This window comes from Equus caballus, chromosome 14 (genome assembly GCF_041296265.1).
Source record: "Equus caballus isolate H_3958 breed thoroughbred chromosome 14, TB-T2T, whole genome shotgun sequence".
In the NCBI taxonomy this organism is placed as follows: domain Eukaryota; kingdom Metazoa; phylum Chordata; class Mammalia; order Perissodactyla; family Equidae; genus Equus; species Equus caballus.
In genome coordinates, this window is record NC_091697.1 from 50,216,931 (window position 1) to 50,234,788 (window position 17,858).

At 43.6% G+C, this 17,858-nt stretch overlaps 1 protein-coding gene and 1 non-coding gene across 20 annotated transcripts in view; both read left to right on the forward strand.

The window, feature by feature from the left end:
* FGF1 (fibroblast growth factor 1) overlaps window positions 1–17,858 on the forward strand; it is a 95,663-nt gene that overhangs the window by 56,380 nt on the left and 21,425 nt on the right. The window contains exon 1 of one of the 19 annotated variants that reach the window (XM_070232590.1): window positions 6,724–8,104. The exons of 16 other annotated variants lie outside the window; for them this stretch is intronic. The gene's annotated coding sequence lies outside the window, so the exon portion shown is untranslated. Of the gene's footprint in view, window positions 1–6,723; window positions 8,105–17,858 lie in introns of those variants that run through there. 2 more of the 19 variants (XM_070232594.1, XM_070232584.1) reach the window with 2 other exon arrangements.
* LOC111767988 (small nucleolar RNA SNORA36 family) lies at window positions 9,248–9,375 on the forward strand. Its single transcript, XR_002799950.2, has one exon. It is a non-coding gene; the product is annotated as a small nucleolar RNA SNORA36 family (small nucleolar RNA).

The following is a 17,858-nucleotide window of genomic DNA, read 5'->3' on the forward strand; positions in this document are numbered from 1 at the left end:
AACAATAATTCAGTAAAGGAAATATGAGTAATGGAAAGTAAGAGAAAAAATAAACATATCAAAATGGGCAGTGTCCCCTGGGCCACTGCTTTTAAAGAAAACAAGGAAAGTAGATTTGGAGATATTTCAGTGACTTTGCTAAAAGGAGAAAAATAATCAAGCAGGCCCCTCCCTTCCGGGCTAAATTCCTTTCCTCTCTCTTGATGGAGAAAAAAAGGATATCCCAGACCAGGAGGCCTCATGCTCCGGTGTGCATCAGGACCCCCTGGGGAGGTTTGCTGATCTCACAGGTGCCAGCCCCAACCCAGGCCTGGTGACTCAGAACCCCTGGCGGAGGGACCCTCTCGTGATTCCCTGAGGTAGAAAGCTCAGGATGGCAGGGCAATGTCATGTAACATTGGTATAGTAACAGAAGGTACAGCTCAGGTGAGAAACTCAGGTCTGCTCCTGGGAACCCAAAGTCAGGCACTGAGAGCCTTGTTCAATATAAAACTCCACAAAGTATAGTTAGGATGTGCAGAGCAACGAAGACTGTTGATTTCACCTTCTCTTGGAGCCGGGGGGGCGGGGGGGGGCACATATTCTATTCGTTTTTTCAATTAAGTTGACACTCAACGGAGGTGAGCTCAAAGGCAAGGACCTGTGTGAGGTACAATGCGAAGGTGATGACCGTGATGGAATTAAGCATGAGGACGACGGTAACTCACACTTATCAACAGCTTAGTGTGTGCTGGGTGTTTTACAGGCATTATCTCATTTATACTCCCAACCACCCTACGAGGTATTATTATAATCTCCATTTGAAGGATGAGAAAACCGAGGCACAGGAAAGTGGAATGACTTGCCCAAAGTCACCCAGCAAGTAAGTGCAGACCCAGACTGGAACCCAGGGGTCCCTGACCCTGCAGTCCCTGGTCTTGACTGTTACAGGGCACACTTCCCTTGAGATGGCCAGCCCCTGCCTTTCTGCTGCTTACAATGAATGGAAAAGGCATAAGAAAATCAAAAGAACAAGTGCAAAATACCTAGCTTTATGCAACACTGAACAATCCACCTGCGGACACCTGACGAGCCTTGTCCTGTCCTGGCTGATAGCTTGGCAGAGGCCTCGTTACCTGGATCTCAGGAGTCGTGAAAGGAAAGGAAAGTCTCGTAACCAGAGCAACCATTTCCCTCCCCCATGGAAGGGTGGAGTGGGCATGGTTTGCAGAAAGACAGCAGCCTCTGCAGCCCGTTCCCCTGAGGCATGCAGAGGAGTATGTGGCAGGAGGCTCCACAGCACAAGCCGGGGAAGGAGGGTTTGTCATTTTGTGAATTCCCAAAATATGAAAGACATTAATAATGCCATTTGTGGAGAGCTCATAACATGCTGGGTACCTCGCTATTCACTTTATGTGTTCCTGTCGAATGTGATCTTTACAGCAATTCTATGAGCAGGTACTCACTATTCAGGTGAGGAAAGGGACTCAGAGAGGCCAAGCAACTTGCCTGTAGTCACACATCTATTAAGTGGGGAGGCAGGGATAACAGCGGCAGGTCCGAGTCACAGCGGGTTCTTACCTACTATCTTGGCTGTCCCTTATGTTAAATACAAGGACAGACCCTATTTGGAATATTAAATAAGCAAGAATTCTCGATGGTCTGCCATTTTCCGCTTGGCTGTGCTGAGCCTCACCTCACTCTGGGAGACTAACTGGGTTCTTATTTCAGCAAGTATTTACTGCCTGCCTGCAACACGGTCTGCTCCGTGCCAGGCGCAAGAGCCCCACATTCAATAAGCGAGACAGGTGGTCCCCTTCGCAAGCAGTTTACAAATTCACAGTGGATAAAAGGGACACACTTAAAGCACTTAGAGATGATTTTACAAGAGGTCTGGGAATTGCCGGATTAAACAGTCATCAGTGCCTCGAGAGTCGTGGAGGAGGTGAGCTTTGAACAGAGGGCGGGAGTGGCCCATCCGAGCTGAGAGATGAGGGCAAAGGGGTCAAGTGGCCAGCAGCATCAGAGGGAAAAGACAATCCCAGGCTGCCCACTCTGCCAAGGGCCTGGGCCACACCACAGGGAAAGCCTCCCTTAGGTTGGGGCACAGGCCCAGAGAGGTGCGCAGTGAAGTCCCACCAAGGTGCTGTGCATCCTCAGAGCCAGTTTAGGCAAAGGGAGCAAGGCTCCTGGTTTACGAGGGGACTTTGAAACCAAAAAGTCAGCAGGTCTGAAACTTTCAAATTCATTTCTCCTCTACCCCGAAGAGCAGACGTATAAATCAGAAAGGAAGTACCGACAAGTCACGAAGTAAAAATGGAACTTAAGCCCATAACAGGTATAGACTCTGAAAATTTTGCGTAAAAACCTTAACGAAACGTATGGCTTTCCTCCAGCAATTCCATTTCTGTCCATGCTCCCTGAGGAAGTACTGGGACAGTGTGCAGGGACGATGACAGCAGCTTTGTTTATAATAGGACAAACTGTACACAACCTAAGTGTCCAGTGATGGAGGATTAGTTAACACAATTTTGATGTCCATATAATGGAATCCTAGGCAGCCATGACAACTGGAGATGTAGATTTGTGTTCATTAGTAAGGAAAAAATCCTAACGTATTGTGTAAAGGACGATTATAAACGAGAAGATTGTAAAACAATATATATAAATTTTACCAAGTCTGAATCAATGTAATAGAACTGAAATCATATGGAATAAATTCTCTGATCACAATATAATTAAATTAGGTATTGATAACCATAACATATCTAGGAAAATTGCAAATATTTTCAACTAAAAAACACATTTTGAAATAATCCGTCAAAGAAAAAATCAAAGGAAAAACTGTAGTATAGTTTAAACTAAATGATATACAAAATACAGCATACAAAAACTTTAGGAGACAACTAAAACAATTATTAGAGGGAAATTTTTACCTTTAAGTGCTCCTATTAAAAATTTTTTTAAAGGTCTCATATTAATGACCCAAGATTCTGCATGAAAAAAATTTCAAAAATAAAAGGGCAAAGTAAACTCACAGTAAGCAGAAATAAGAAAAATTAAAAATAAATGTAGATAGCAACCAAATAGAAATCAGGCAAACAATGTAGAAAATTAACAAAGCAGAATGCTGTCTTTTTGTCTCGGAAAACCTGAGATATTCATATATATATAAATCATATACATGAATCCACATTGTAAAATGCTTACATTTCTATGAATAGAAATGTTAACAGAAGTTATCTCTGGCTGACAGGATCATAGACAATCTTTAGAAATTTTTTATTGTTGTTTATCTGTATTTTCTAATTTTTCTGTCACTCCATTATATTTAAGGGTTTCTAAGGGGACTGACATCCTCTGCTTATTTGTTGAATTGATATAACAGTACAGAAACCTGAAATATTAAACCTTTGCTTCCAAAAGTTTGAGGCATGTGCCCCTGTTGATCCAGGAGAAGTTCTGAGTGGCACTGAGACATCTTTCGGTAACACTGCAGAGAGAAAGGGGGCCCCCTTTGACGTCTCCTTCCGTGATTTTGATTATTCAAGGAGGAAGCTCTGGTTTGGTACAAATCCGTCTTCATCTCCCCTAGAAGAACTGCTGCTCTTTCTTTGTAACCAAAAGAGCCAAGCAGGTGGGAAGCAGCACCCGGGCAGAAGCCAAGATGGCTGGCTTTTTCTATCTTCGTCACTGCCTTCTATTTGCGGCACATTTTTGCAATTATGCTAGAAAGATAAGGCTTCCCTTAAATAAGGAAATTAAATTTAAGTGAAAAGGCTTGTCAATGATTTAAATAAACTTTAAAAGTAAGAAATTTGGTAAGGGGTCAAGGATGAAAACGATGAAGGCAGCACACCTACAAGTGATGTCCGGGGAAAGCGGCCTTAACCCCTAGTGGGACACCGGTGTGCACTAGAATATCCACCAGCTCCCCCAGACCTTGATTTCTGTCTGTCTATCTTCTGATTTTAACATAAGAACAAGAGCATGAATATAATAAATGAGCAGTTTGCTCGGGTGATGACCTAGGCAGTGGGGGGCAATTTCAGGCTGGGATTCTGAGCATATCCAGATAAACCCTGCTGGGAGGATGATTGAAGTGGGAGGCTCCTAAGAACAGACAAAATTTTCTTTGCCCTGAGGAAAGAGGCCCTTCCGCAGGAAGAAGGTCAAGGCCAGTCTATTTTTATAAGAGCATTTCGAGTGGTTCGTGGACTTATTTCCTGTGGTTCCCAGGAATTCTGCAGCAGGCTCTCAGGAGGATGTTGGTGATAGGGAGCCGAGACTTGATGAGTGAGAATCAATAATTATCTCTATATTTGCTTCACCTTTTTTTCTATAAAAATAATCTAGGGGAAAAACACTTGCTTTAGAGCAAAGTTCATGACCACAGAGAGCAGAATGGGACCTGAAAGTCCCTTAGTGTGTAACAGAGTCCTTAGGTCAAGATTTTGCAAGCTGAAGATTGATTTATTCACTCATTCCCTTCCCTCCCTCGTTCACTCCACAAATATTTGAGCAGCTCCTCTGTGCAGGCATTGTCCAGGGGCCGAGGGGAAGGTGGTGGATAAACATGGCTCCTGTCCTCCAGGAGCTTACAGTCTAGTGTGGGAGGAAGACATCAAACAAGTAGGATGGTATATATAATTAATTACAAAGGATGGGAAGTGTTGGAAAGAAAAAGAACAGGAGACTACAAGGGAGAATAATGGAGGCCGAGTGGGGACAGAACTTAGATCAGGAGGTCAGGGAAGACCTCTGCAGAGGCTGTGCTTCAGCTGCCATCTGAAAGGTAGAAAGTGTTGGGGAACGGGGCGGGCCCCGTGGCCTAGTGGTTAAGTTCGGGTGCCCTGCTGCAGCCAGCCCAGTGTTTCGTCGGTTCCAGTCCTGGGTGCCGACATGGCACCACTCATCCAGCCACGCTAAGGCGGCGTCCCACATCCCACAACTAGAAGGACCCACAACTAAGAATATACAACTATGTACTGGGGGGCTTTGGGGATAAAAAGGAAAAAAATAAAATCTTTAAAAAAAAAAGTGTTGGGGAAGGACACTGCTGGAAAGGAAACAATTTGTATGAAGGCAGCCATGTGGATTAGACAACAGTGGACTCAAGGATCCAAGAGAAGACAGGAGTGGCTGGAATGCAGGGGGCAAAGGGAGGGAATGGCGGGCCGCTGGGGTAAGATTGGATCATAGAAGGTCTTGCAGGCCATGGTGAGGGTTTGGATTTTACTTTACGGAGATGGAAAGCCACAGAAGATTTTAAGGAAGGGAGTGACCAATTTGATGTAGGTTTTAAAAGCTCCCTCTGGCTCTGTGTGTAGAAATGCCTGGAGGGGGCCAAGAACAAAAGAGGAGGCTATTTCAGAAGTTAAGACAGAGCCCATATTCAGCTGGACTGGGTGCTGACAGTGGGTAATATGTATATAAATCTGAAAGCCCTTAACTAGAGACAGAGGGCTTGATTATGAGAGCTTAGAGAGGTCAACCAGCTAACAGGGCTGGGATTAGGGTGAAATGAGGGAGGCACTGGCTTCGGATGCAAAATTTATTCAGAGATCAAAATAAACAATATTTTAATGCAATATTAAAAAAAATTAAATTTCATGCAAAAAACATCCATTATGAGCAAAATATCAAATTTCTCAAAAAAAGACAAGATCAGTAACAGTGCTGTGCCAAGCCATATAAGGAGCCTGAGGCAAAAGGAAAAAGTCAGTAATATTGATCCTGTCTTTACTTAAAATTTTGATATTCTGTTCATTTCCTCACTCTTGTCCAGGCTAGCTGACCTTCTCCACATGTGACATTCTGCTCTGAAAATAGATATTATGGAAAGAAAACTAATGACATAAATTATCACAACCCCCTGGTGGTATAGACCGTATCCTTTCTCCTTGTTCTGGAGACTCTGAGACAGAAGGTACATAATAGTTGCTCCACAAATATTTCTGATGATAATGTTAATGGCTAACATTTATCAGGCTCTTAATATGTCAGGTGCTTTGCCAAAAACTGTTAAATGCAATGATCTCATTGACTCTTCACAACGATTCTGTGAGGTAGGTATAGTATCACTCCTGTCTTACTATGCCTGACACATATTTGATTAGAATTTAACAAATCAAGGAAGAAAGGCAGGATGGACAGATAGAAAGAATAATGAGAGAATGAAAAGTGATGGGCTTCACACTGTTCCTTAGAAGTCCTGTAAGGATAACCAGCGATTCCAACTGCCCAGCAAACACTATCACCACACTTAAAAGGATCTGCAGAGAAAGGAAACTAACCTTAAATGCTTATCACCTTCTTCCATAGGGATTATTTTTGGTAATTGAGTTTTTTCAACCCAACAGCTTTTTTGAGAACATATTTCTTAAATTCATTCATTCCCAAATATTTATTGAGCAATTACTATGTGTTGGGCACAGATCTAGGTGCTGACAACATCATGTGAGTGTAACAAGTAAACAAACACATAAATAAAATCATACAGTATCATCAGTGTTATTCAGGAAACACACGGGTCTGAGATGGAGGACAGAGATGTGACGGGAGCAACTCTAGACAGGTGGGCCCAACATGATCAGACCCAGCAAGGCTCATAACAGTCAAGTTTTTGCAAATCTAATCAATCAAACTCCCTACAGAGCATGATATTTTACAGCTGAATGACTTACTCATACGGAGGACAGTTTTGAAAAGCAACACTCATTTATTTATCTTCTATACACACAGATCTGTAGAAAAGTTATTCACGCCATCAAGGGTTCAAGAACACAGTATCAGGAAAACGTTGGGAAATGTTCTGCCTTCTGTCTGCCCCACCCCATGGGCCCAGATAAATGTCTAGATTTATGGAATTCCAGAGGAGCCTCTTGAACCTGACAATGCCAAGGAGGAGCCTAGGAATGTACGATCTTTGAAAGTCGAAAGGAATTATGTGCAAAAAGATGGCAGCCGAGAGAAGCAAGGAGAAGTCACTTACTTTGATGTTTCTCCTTACTTCTTGTTGCCCAATCAGCTTCCAAAGGCCAGTGATGTAGAAATTCTCCATTTTTCAAACAACCCCACCCAGCATAGTGGCACTTTGATCTCTAAAACATGAGAGAGGAGCAGTGGACAGTGGAGAATATAAATGGCTTTGAAAGGTCAGTGAGAAAAAAAGAAATAAACAGGGAGGAAACCATGTGGAGTTGAAGGGATGAAAGCAAGCCATGCTTGAGCTACCTGCCAAAATTAAAGATAACTCCCGTGAGAGGCCATGTTTCACAGATGAGTGTGCTGTCATGGTTATGGGTACCTACCCATCCTTGTGATTTCTCTGAGAGATGGCATCTTGACTTCCGTGTGCACCTTCCTGGAGATGCTAAATACCAGGGCCAGATTAATCTCTCAGTTTAGCTTCTTGGATACAAGATTTCAGCTCACTTCCAAGCTCTTTCATCCCTTATCAAACACCACTCGTTTCCTGGGGCCTTCGTTGATGTTTTCCTGCTCCATCTCCTTCCCATAAAACCCACCTGGTTCCTGCCAACAGCTGGGTTGTGTGTGGATCTGTGTTTGGAATACCAATGACGTGTTCACAAGGCCATGAGAGCCGTCGGGCATGATGAAACAGGGCAAACAGCGCAAAGGAAACAATGGTCCCTTTTGGACTTTTCATGCGGGATCAAAGAGAGTTGGCAAGTGAACAGAACTTCTAAAAATAGCCAAAGTCCTTAAAAAGAAATAATGCAGAAGGAAACAAGTTTTATATCGTCCTAATGCAGGCTCTGCGAAAACTAGGCCCTGGAAGGCTGGCGCTGGGGCAGGGGATTATTTTCTTCCTGCCCTTTGGCTGTGACACCCACTGGGTCCCTTTGCAAATCCTGGGCCCTGCTCCCCCTCCTGCTTCCTGCGTGGTGCCGGATGCCTCTGCAGGAATGTAGCTCTTGGGGCACAGCTGGGGCCTCCGTGGCCCGCTTTCAAGATCCAGAATAGACTCTGACATGTGAAACGAGCTCAATGGGGCTTACATTCCTCCTTCGTATCCAAGCACCTTAAAACCCAAAACCGCACGCTGGGATTGCTAACCATTCTTCCAGAGACGCCTGGATATCATCTGTCTGGAAGAAATGTGAGTTTTGTCCTTTTTATTTTTTAATGTTTTGAGCGAGCACAGGGCCCTTGGAAATGAGGCTATTCAACAGAGGGGCAACATAATGAACTGATGTCTCAGGACTGAGGGTTTTATTCTTGGCTAAGCCACAGATTTGCTTTGATAAGCTGTTCAGCCTCTCTGCGTCATAATTCTCTTGGCTAGAGAAAAAGCAGAAGTGTTCATCTACCCAGTACAATAGAAGGAACAGCAAATACAAACTGATTGTTAAGTACCTAGTGTAGTGTCTACACAACAGGCGCCCAGAGATGCTTGCTTGCTCATATAAAATGCCTTGTGAAACCCCAAGCGCTCCAAAAAGGTAGATAATCAACACGCTAAAACATAGGCTCTTATTAACAGTGGTAATAATGTCTTGTATTTCCTAGGCACTCGCTATATGCAACTCCTTTCCCAGTCTATTCCTTCCTCATGACAACATGCTGAGATCGTACTCTTAACAGCTTCATTTTACAAATGCGGCACCTGAGGATCAGAAAGGGTAAACGACTTGCCTGGTCATGTAAGGAGGTAACGACACAGCAGAAACCAAAACCCAGGCCTATGAGAACTTCCCTTTTTCTTGGGTTGCGAAGACCCAGCCTGAAGTAGGACCATTCACTCAGTTGCCCCAGTGGTCTCTTGCCTCAGCCCAGCCCTTTATCAGCAATGGCAAATGACTCTACTGCGATAAAGGCCAGGGTGGACTTGACTGACGCTGGGTCTTCTTGGGAAGCATCACAGTGACAATCAGGAAGCTGCTGGTGAGGCCCTGAACCTGTGGAAGAGGACAGTTCTGTGTCAAGGGAGGGACTTGCAAAGACTCCATTCAATGAAACAAGTACCTCCTTGAGAACACTATCCGCGGGGCCTCTCGAGTTGGGAAGGCTGATGGGGCAAAAAGAACAGAGAAGCTAAGGATCGCTCAGTCCAAGGGGAATTTTATTCTCTTTCCCACATTTCTTTGGTGGTTAAAATCATGGACTCTGGAGTCAGAAAGCCTTCCCTCCAGGTCTCAGCTCTAACATTTATTTAGATGTTATTTAGCTGTATGACCTTAGACAAATTATTTAAACTCTCTGAGCCTTGGTGTCCTTAGCTGCAAAAAGGGGGATGAAAAAGCAATGCTTTGAGTTCAGTTCAGGGCAGCTGTCCTGTTCTGTTAATTAAACTCTGGGACATTGAACCTGCTGGGGTAGACGACAGCATAGAAAGTATTACTCTATTCATTTACCTCCCAGCCTACAAAAACAAAGAAAGAAAGAAAGGGGCGGGTGGGGGCAGTGATGCTTACCTAACAGAATTTCTTTGAGGATTAATTAAAATAATGTATGTAAAGTGCTTAGGACCGTAACCGGTACATAGTGAATGTTCAAGAAAAGGTCACTATTGTATTATTTATGGACAAATTTTATTATTTATGGGTATGTCCAGAGAAGACTATTGGGAAACACATGGTAGGGTGAGCCCTCAGTGTTTCCATGGAGATAACAAACACATCCTTCCAAAGACTGAGTATGAAGAAGCCAAATTTTCTAGGTCAGGTGAGAAGGAAAAAAAAAACCCCAGCTAACAGACCATGTTCCTGCGAGCTGGAAGGTCTACTGACTTCGAGAAAGGAATGTCCTTGTTGGGCTGGTTCTGGAGACTGTAACTTGTGCAACAGAGTCAGGAGATTTTTGGAGACACATCAGTAAGAGAAGGTTGGAGGAAGGGGGTGAGGGCTGCCAGAACCCTGCAGAATCACTTTGCATTTGGCTCGAAGCCCCGGGGCTTTGCAGCGTCCGTCTGCAGGAAGGATCGTTCTGTTGAAGATGTGTGCAGGTCTTCAGGATGGCTGAGAGCCTGCAGGATGCTCTGGGCCGGGGTGTACCATTAAAGTTCAGACAGAACTGGGGCCTGCAGAGCATGCCGCCGCACCAGGGAGCCCTCTGTTTTTCCCCTCGGAGTGGAGGCTGTTTTCTCTAAGCACCTAAAAGAATTCCTGATCTCAAGTGAATGATGCTCTGTGAGGGCGGGGGAGTGTTTTAGGGGTGGATAAGCCAGACTGCGGAGAATTGAAGATCCAGAATCAAGGGAAGAAATAAAGGATATTGGAGGAGATCCTCGGGGATGTGTGTCTGCTTACAATTTCTACTCTTCATTAAGAAGTGTGAGAGCTCAGGCTGGATTGTGCTGTTGGGTGAACAGCTGAATTAGATTAACAGCCTGCGCTTCCTGCCAGCTACACTTGGTCCAAGCCTCTATGCCCGTCTTATCTGAAGCATGGCTGGATGAGTCTGGTATGGCTAGACTGTAAACTCCTTAAAGGCAGACACTGATTTCTACCAGAGGTCCAAGATTCCTTTTTGGAAAAGCCTTCGGAATAGATATGTTTCAGAATGCAGAGTTTGGGGGATTTTAGAAAGGTAGTGTGGTGCATGTATCGTGCATTATGGGACAACTCCAGTGGGGTCTGGGACAGCAGCGTATAATCAAACACGTTAGTAATTCTGCATCAGACTATTTAGCTATTAACATAAAGCAGGATAAAGAGTTCAAATAGTCTCAGGACAGTTTGGGTCAGATGTTGTTGCAGTCGGAGTGATGAAATATCTTCTAGTTTTCAGAGACTTTTGCATGTCAGACCTGTGTATTAGGGCTTCCAAGCCTTTCTTTTTCCTTTCCTTTTCTTTTTCTTTCTTTCTTTCTTTAAATTTCCAGGCCATCTGCAGCATCCTGCCCATGGCAGGTGCTGAGTAGAAGTCGTTGGCATCTAGAGTATGACATCTTGATCTCCTTCAAATAATATTTGATTCTGGAAGTCAGGGCATAGTTTGGTCTCAGTGACTTGGGGATTCTTTAGGATTAGGAGGATCCTAAATTAAAGACAAGGAGAAAGAGACTATTGAACCCACTGGTTCTCTTTCGTCCTGGACAGTAACGCACATGAACCCATGAAATACACTGAGAACTGGTCACTAGTGTAGCATATCCAGCACTTAAGCAAATGAGAAGAGAGCATCATTATGCATCGTGATAATAAAAAATTCTAACCTATCACTTAGAAAATGCTATTTTTCAAATATTGCTGAAATATTACTAAATGTTAAAAATCAAGGTTGTTCAATTTTAAGTCAATAGCACAGATGATTGGCAAAACTAAATAATGAGATACATGGAGGATGATAATGAAGCTGACACCTATTGAATGCTTACAGGTTTTCAAGTGCTAAGCTTAGCACTTTATGTGCATTGTCATTTAACACTTATAGCAGCACTGTACAATAGCTACTGTTATGGAGGCCCATTCTACAGATGAGGAAACTGAGGCTCTGCGAGATTGAGTAATTTGGTAGTGGGTGTCCAGCCAGAACTCAAACTCTAGTAGTATGCTGATAACCCAGTTATCAGAGGGAAGGGAGAGGAAGGGAAGAGAAAGGAAGGGAAGGGAAGGGAAGAAAAAAAGCCTTGATTTAGAGCAGTTGCCAATTTCAGTAGTGTGAATACTCTCATTGGAGCTAATTTCAAGCTACTAATGGTTTGACAACTGGCTTGCAAACTTCCTGAACATTTAATAATCGGCTTTCATGAACTTGTAGGAGCCATCTCCTGCATGCCACTCTCAAGTGCACCCCGTGGCCACACCCACAGTTTACTGCCAACTTTGGAAGACAACATTTCAGCTCATGGAACTGGCTTAGGAAGAGCATGCTGAGATGCTGGCCCAAGCCAGTCAGCCACGGCTACGTTCCTACCTCAGACCTGGTACAGATCACTGAGGGTGGAGTAGGGGAAAAACAGAGAGAAGAACACATTTCCTTCACCAGATGGTGTGAAGTGGGTCCCTGTCAACCTGACACTCACTGGCAGAAACAACAAAGTCTGGAATTTTTTCAGGCCCTAGAAACTTTCTTGGTCAGATAAGGAGGTCAGACTCAGATCAAAAGGTCTAATCCCTTCCTTTAGATCCTTAAATCCCATAATATTTCCTTTGAAGAAATAAGGAATGATCTTCTGCAAGAGTGGAAAAAAGTTTGGGCCTGCTTTTTTTTTTTAAGATTTTATTTTTCATTTTTCTCCCCAAAGCCCCCCAGTACATAGTTGTGTATTTTTTCTTTTAGTTGTGAGTCCTTCTAGTTGTGGCATGTGGGACGCTGCCTCCACATGGCTTGATGAGCGGTGCCATGTCCGTGCCCAGGATTCAAACTGGTGAAACCCTGAGCTGCTGAAGCAGAGCGTGGGAACTTAACCACTCGGCCAGGGGGCCAGCCCCTGGGCCTGCTTTTAACCAAGGATAGGATGTTCTAGCCTAATTCGAACCCAATTAGAATACATTCAGGCTTTTGGTTTAGCTTCTCTGTTAATACCCGTAGGACACCACCTTCTAATTAGGTCTCTTGATAACATGTTTCCACTGGAGCCTCCTGAGAAGTGACTGGCCTTGTATTCAATCAACAAACACGCGGAGGACACTGATTATGTGCAGGTGTTTGCTAAGTGCTGGGTCTAGAAAGAAAAGGCATCGCTTCTGTCCTATGGCCTCAGAGACTAATGAAGGAGACAGTCAAGTAAATATAGTTAAAATGATATTCATTCACTTATTCAACAAGTATATATCAAGTACCCATTAGGTGCCAGGCATTTTGCCACGCACTGGGATACCATGGGGAGCAAGACAGATTGGTTTGTGCGGTTGTGGAGCTGACGGTCTGGTCATGAAGGGAGACATTAATTAAATAATCACAGGAATGAATGTGTAATTAAAAACTGAAGTAAGAGCTCTGAGGAAATGTTAAATAGTCCTATGAGAACTGGAGGAAGCTGACACAGTTAAGAAAATCAGGAAAGGCTTCCTTGAGGAATTCGCAATTGAACTACGACTTGAAGAAAAAGTAGGACTTAACCAGTGAGTGGGATAGAGAGAAGGAGGAGGGGGATAGTGCTCCAGAGAGAAGGAACAGCATGGGTAAATGTCCTAGGGTAGATGGGAGCACAATGGTTTCAAGGAAATGGAAGGCTAGTTTGGAGAGAGGTAGTGGGAGATGAGGCATGTGAGGAGGCCAGGGCTGCGCCTCACAGAGCCATGCTGGACACATTAAGGCTCTAGTCTTTACCCTAGAGCTATGGGAAACCACTGAAGGGCTTCAGCAGGAAATATACGTGGCAAATTACACTCAGTGCTGCAGTGGAGTAAATGAAGTGCTACTATGGGCGTATTAGGGATTCAACTAAGCTAAACCGGCGTGTGTGGTGTGGAGGGAGAGCAGGGAGGTTGGGGTTGGAGGATGTGTTCACATAGGCTTTCTGGAGGAGGAAATACCTGAGATGAATTTTTGAAGAGTGAGCATGACTTAGCCAGGCCACAGTGGAAGGGTGGAGGAAGGGAGAGAGAGAGAATGCTGCTGGCAGCAAGAGGATGCTCGGGTTAAGGCGTGGGTGAGTGTGAGGGTGTGGGGAGACTACAAGAAGAACAGGCCAATAAGAGAAAAAGCAACACGTTAGGTAGGGACCAGATGATGAAAGCCTCATAGGTCATGGTTGAGTCTGGGTTTTATCCTGATGGCAGCAAGGAACGGACTGACCTGGTCAAAGATTTCAGCAGGGGAGTGATGATCAGATTCATATGTTAGAAAAGTCACTAGCAGCAGGGTCAAAAGTGGATTGGAAAGGAGCAGTGCTGGAGAGGGGAGACCACTGCTTCCTGCTTTAGCATCCCAGGTGAGTCAAGGTGCTGGGTCTGCCCTAAGGGAGCCATGGTGAGAACGGAGAAGAGAGAATGATCTTAGGAGACGTTAAAAAGGCACAATTGAAGAGTCTTTGTCACCAACAGGATGGCTGGGAATGATTTCTACTCTACCCAAAGAATGATCTGAACAAAACAGATTCTTCTATTTTGTGTTGAGTCTTGTCTTATGACCTGGTACATGGCCAATTTTTCCAAATGCTCCATATGTTCTTGAGAAGAACGGTGTTCACTGATTGTTAGGTGCAGGGGTCTCTCCTTTGTTCATTCAATTAAGCTTGTTAATTGTGTATTTCACTCTTCTACATCCTTATTAATATTTTTTGTCTGTTTGCTCTATCATTGATGACAGAAATGTATTAAAATCTCCCACTATCATTGTGACTTGTCAACTTCTCTTTATATATTTTCAACTTTTTGTTTTATATATTTTGAGGCTATGTTATTAAGTACACACAAGCTTAGAATTTTTATATCTTTCTGTTGAATTGTTCCACTTATCATTATGCAGTGATCCCTTTTATCCTTGATCATTCTTTTTGTCTTAGACCTACTTTATATGATATTAATATAGCCATACCAACTTTTAATAGTTGCCGGTTGAAGTTAGTGCACTCTATTTCTTTTCTTTTAGTAGTTACCCTTAACATTTAACATGCATATTTGACTTAATAAAATCTAAGGTTAAATAATATCTCTAAAGGAAGAGTTAAAGGTTTTGGATGATGCCATTCCTAGAGATGGGGAGCAAGGTCTTAGAGCATATTTGGAAGCAAAGGTGAGACCTGTTTTACAGATGTTAGGTTTGATGACACATATCCAATTATTACCTCAAGAGATGCCTAAACGTCTGCCTTCAATGCCTTTATACACTTTGCAAAAAATCCTCCTTCATGAGTATTCTGCATTGCTTAAGCATTGATGGGAGTTAAGAACAAACTCAAAAAAATAAACATCAGTGTTTGCCTTCCCTTGATTCTGAGAACCATAAAGCTTTCCTTCGACCTTAGTCACCAGGGCCAAACTGAGTACAAACGTCTCCTAGTAATAGTAGGCTTCACAAATGTCACTTCAGCAAGTGTTGATTAGCTGAGAACTAGTCTGAAATGGTGACCTTGATCCTCTCTTACGTAACCACAACGTACCTTTACCTCCTTCATCATCTCTGCTATGTTTGCAGGCTAAGTGATGGAGGAGGAGCTAGGCTAATTTCTGCCAAATATGAGAGGGCATGGAAAACTCTGTTTTCACATCAATTGAAAAATTATTTTAAATTAAGCATTCAATTGCAGTCGACCTAGACCACACCAGGCTTCAACTAGTTCGACATAACCAGTTACTCATATGTCCTATAGGTCAGGTCATATTTTTATACTTTCCAAGTGGTGTTATGAATACTGTGCCCATTTAACCCTTCAGACAAGTCTATGAGGTAGGCAGAGTGGGGATTATTAGAGGAAACATCTTGGAAGGAGTGAATGACATGCCCAGGTCCCCAGAGGCAATTTGTGCATAGCTGGGGCTGACAGTGCTGCTTACTATCCCATGCTGAAGAGTGACTGTTGTATTCCTGGTCAACAATGTATATGTAACATCCTATTCATGTGTCAGAGTTTAGATTCTCTTCAAGAGGCTAGAGCTGACAAAATATATCACAGATGTTCCAACAGGCTTGGTGTTCCCCTCACTTTGGTGTCACCGATAAATAAAGAAAATCCTCTGTCTTTCCCCAAATCTCACCAGTGCCCCAAATCTCAAAGGCTGGCCTTAGTACACAGTGATGACATGGAGTCCGTTGGGCTTGATATTTTCCATCTCCCAACACACACATAGATAACCCCTCCCCTGACAGCCAACAAAAAGATAAGAGTAACGAGAAGAGAAGCAGAGCTTATAAATTTCCATTTCACTTAATCCCTGATTTCACATAGTTAATGGATTCATTTATTAGAGCAATTTGTGTAAATCCTCAAGGGCCGCGAAGGCTGCTGCCTAATGGTTTTATCACGTCATAGACTTCCTTTATTCCTATCCTTTAACAAATATTGATTGGAAAGGAACTTTGGACCACCGCTGCTTAAAATATGAGTAAATCGTAAGTAAGGCAAAAAGAAGGGCTTTTTGTGCCACTGGAATTTCCTTCAGAAACAAAAAGGGATTTTATTTTTTGTATGTTTCAGCTAATTCATAAATCCCGCTGCCACAGTCTCTCAGTTTTACATTGACTCAAGGCTTATTTTCAGAAGTCAACATATCCTCTTTAGGTTTCCGGGTATGGATCTGAACTGAAAAGGGGCAGGAACAATCTGAAATCAGTACAGCCACCCCATCACTGTCCCTTTTCCTGGGGGAAGCAGTCAGAGAACAGAGTCATGGCCTTGTACAACCTTAGGTTGCACCGTGGTCAGGAGGGAGGAGATGTCTGAGGACGTGCTGGCCTCTGGCAGAAGTCTTGTCGCCAGGGAGAGCTCCGCATGACGAAGTCCAGGCTACATGGCTTACAGGCACATGTGAATATAAACATTAGGAGAATCCTTAACCAGAGCTAGTGTCTCCAACCTCAGCCAGCCTTCTGGAGCATCTGTTCCTCTTCATCCCAAAAGGATCGAAGCAGGAATGCAAATGGATAGAGCCAAATCCGTACCCAAGACTTAGAAAACAACTTAAAAGAGACTCCCTGCTAGCACTGGATCTAGAAGGGAGGCCGTCCCTAACATGCAATTGCTGCACGACAAGGGGCACACATAGACCTCCACTCGAGGAGACCCAGGGCAACAAGAAACAAAAATTCTGCCCACCTAAGACTGACAACACAAATGGCTATTTGTAAGTTAAATGGCAATCATCAGTATATAATTATGGTTTCCTGTACCAAATTAAGTACATAACTTAGTAAGTATTAGGAAAAAAATGAAACGAAAAAATATTTATTATCTCTTAGTTGTATCTTAAGGAAGAGGGATCTGGTAATTGTTGTATGCTAATGGAGAGGTGATGGGTGAAGATGTCCAGGTTTGGAAGAGCTAAACTGCTTTATATCAGAAGGGGATCCAGAATCAAGTGGAGTGAAGAAGTGAAATGAGAGGAAGATTGAGAGGCTGGGCGAGAAAAGGCTGAGCAGAGAGACAGAATGAGAGAGACAGAGCGGGGCTCTGAGACCTGGAGGCTTCTGCATGAAAGAGAAGGGTTTGGAAGAGAGTGAGGGTCTGGGGAGGAAATGCAGTGTGCTGTAGAAGGTAAACTACAGTCTTCCCTGTGAAACTGGCATAACTAAAATTAATTTTCTATCTGTTACTGTATTATGTGAAAAGAGTTGGACAGAGTTTCACCATATGTGAAGGAGATATTTGGGACTGTCTGACTTTGAAAATAGTTTATATGGTATATGCAAAGTTCTCTTTGGGGGTCCTTGGAGGGACTTCAAACCATACTGACTGGCCCACGTGGCTGTGGACTGGGAGAGATGTACCAGAGACATTAAAGTGCCTGAGCAGAGGGAATAAATGGAGGCTTCCAACATGAACCCTAATTACAAAGTCACCAGGAAAAATTATCTAAATCATTGCCTTCATTTATGATGGAATCGATTTCTAAGCAAGCAACTCCATGAGGTTGCTCCAAGGATGGATGGATGCATGCATGCATGGATGCATGCATGGACAGTCGGTGAGGGGAATGCAGGAGGCTGGCTGGCCTTCCATGAAGTTCACAGGGCTCCCTAACACCTAGTAATGTGGGTTGCTCCTGGGGAATGAGCCAATGCCTGGTGTCCTGCTTCAGGGATGGCACTGGGACAAAAGTGGAGACTGTTGGTGGTGACAGGCAACATCTGGGTCACAAATGAATAACTTAAATGCCGACCTCATGGGGGCAGGTGTATGGTCTAGGCAATGGGTAGTAACCCCACTTCCAGCAATAATATTGCAATATCTGTAAGGTCACTTAACTTTTTCCTGGTGATTAAGAGCAAGTTAGGGCCTTGTTTCAAGAGACTCCTTTCAAGGCTCA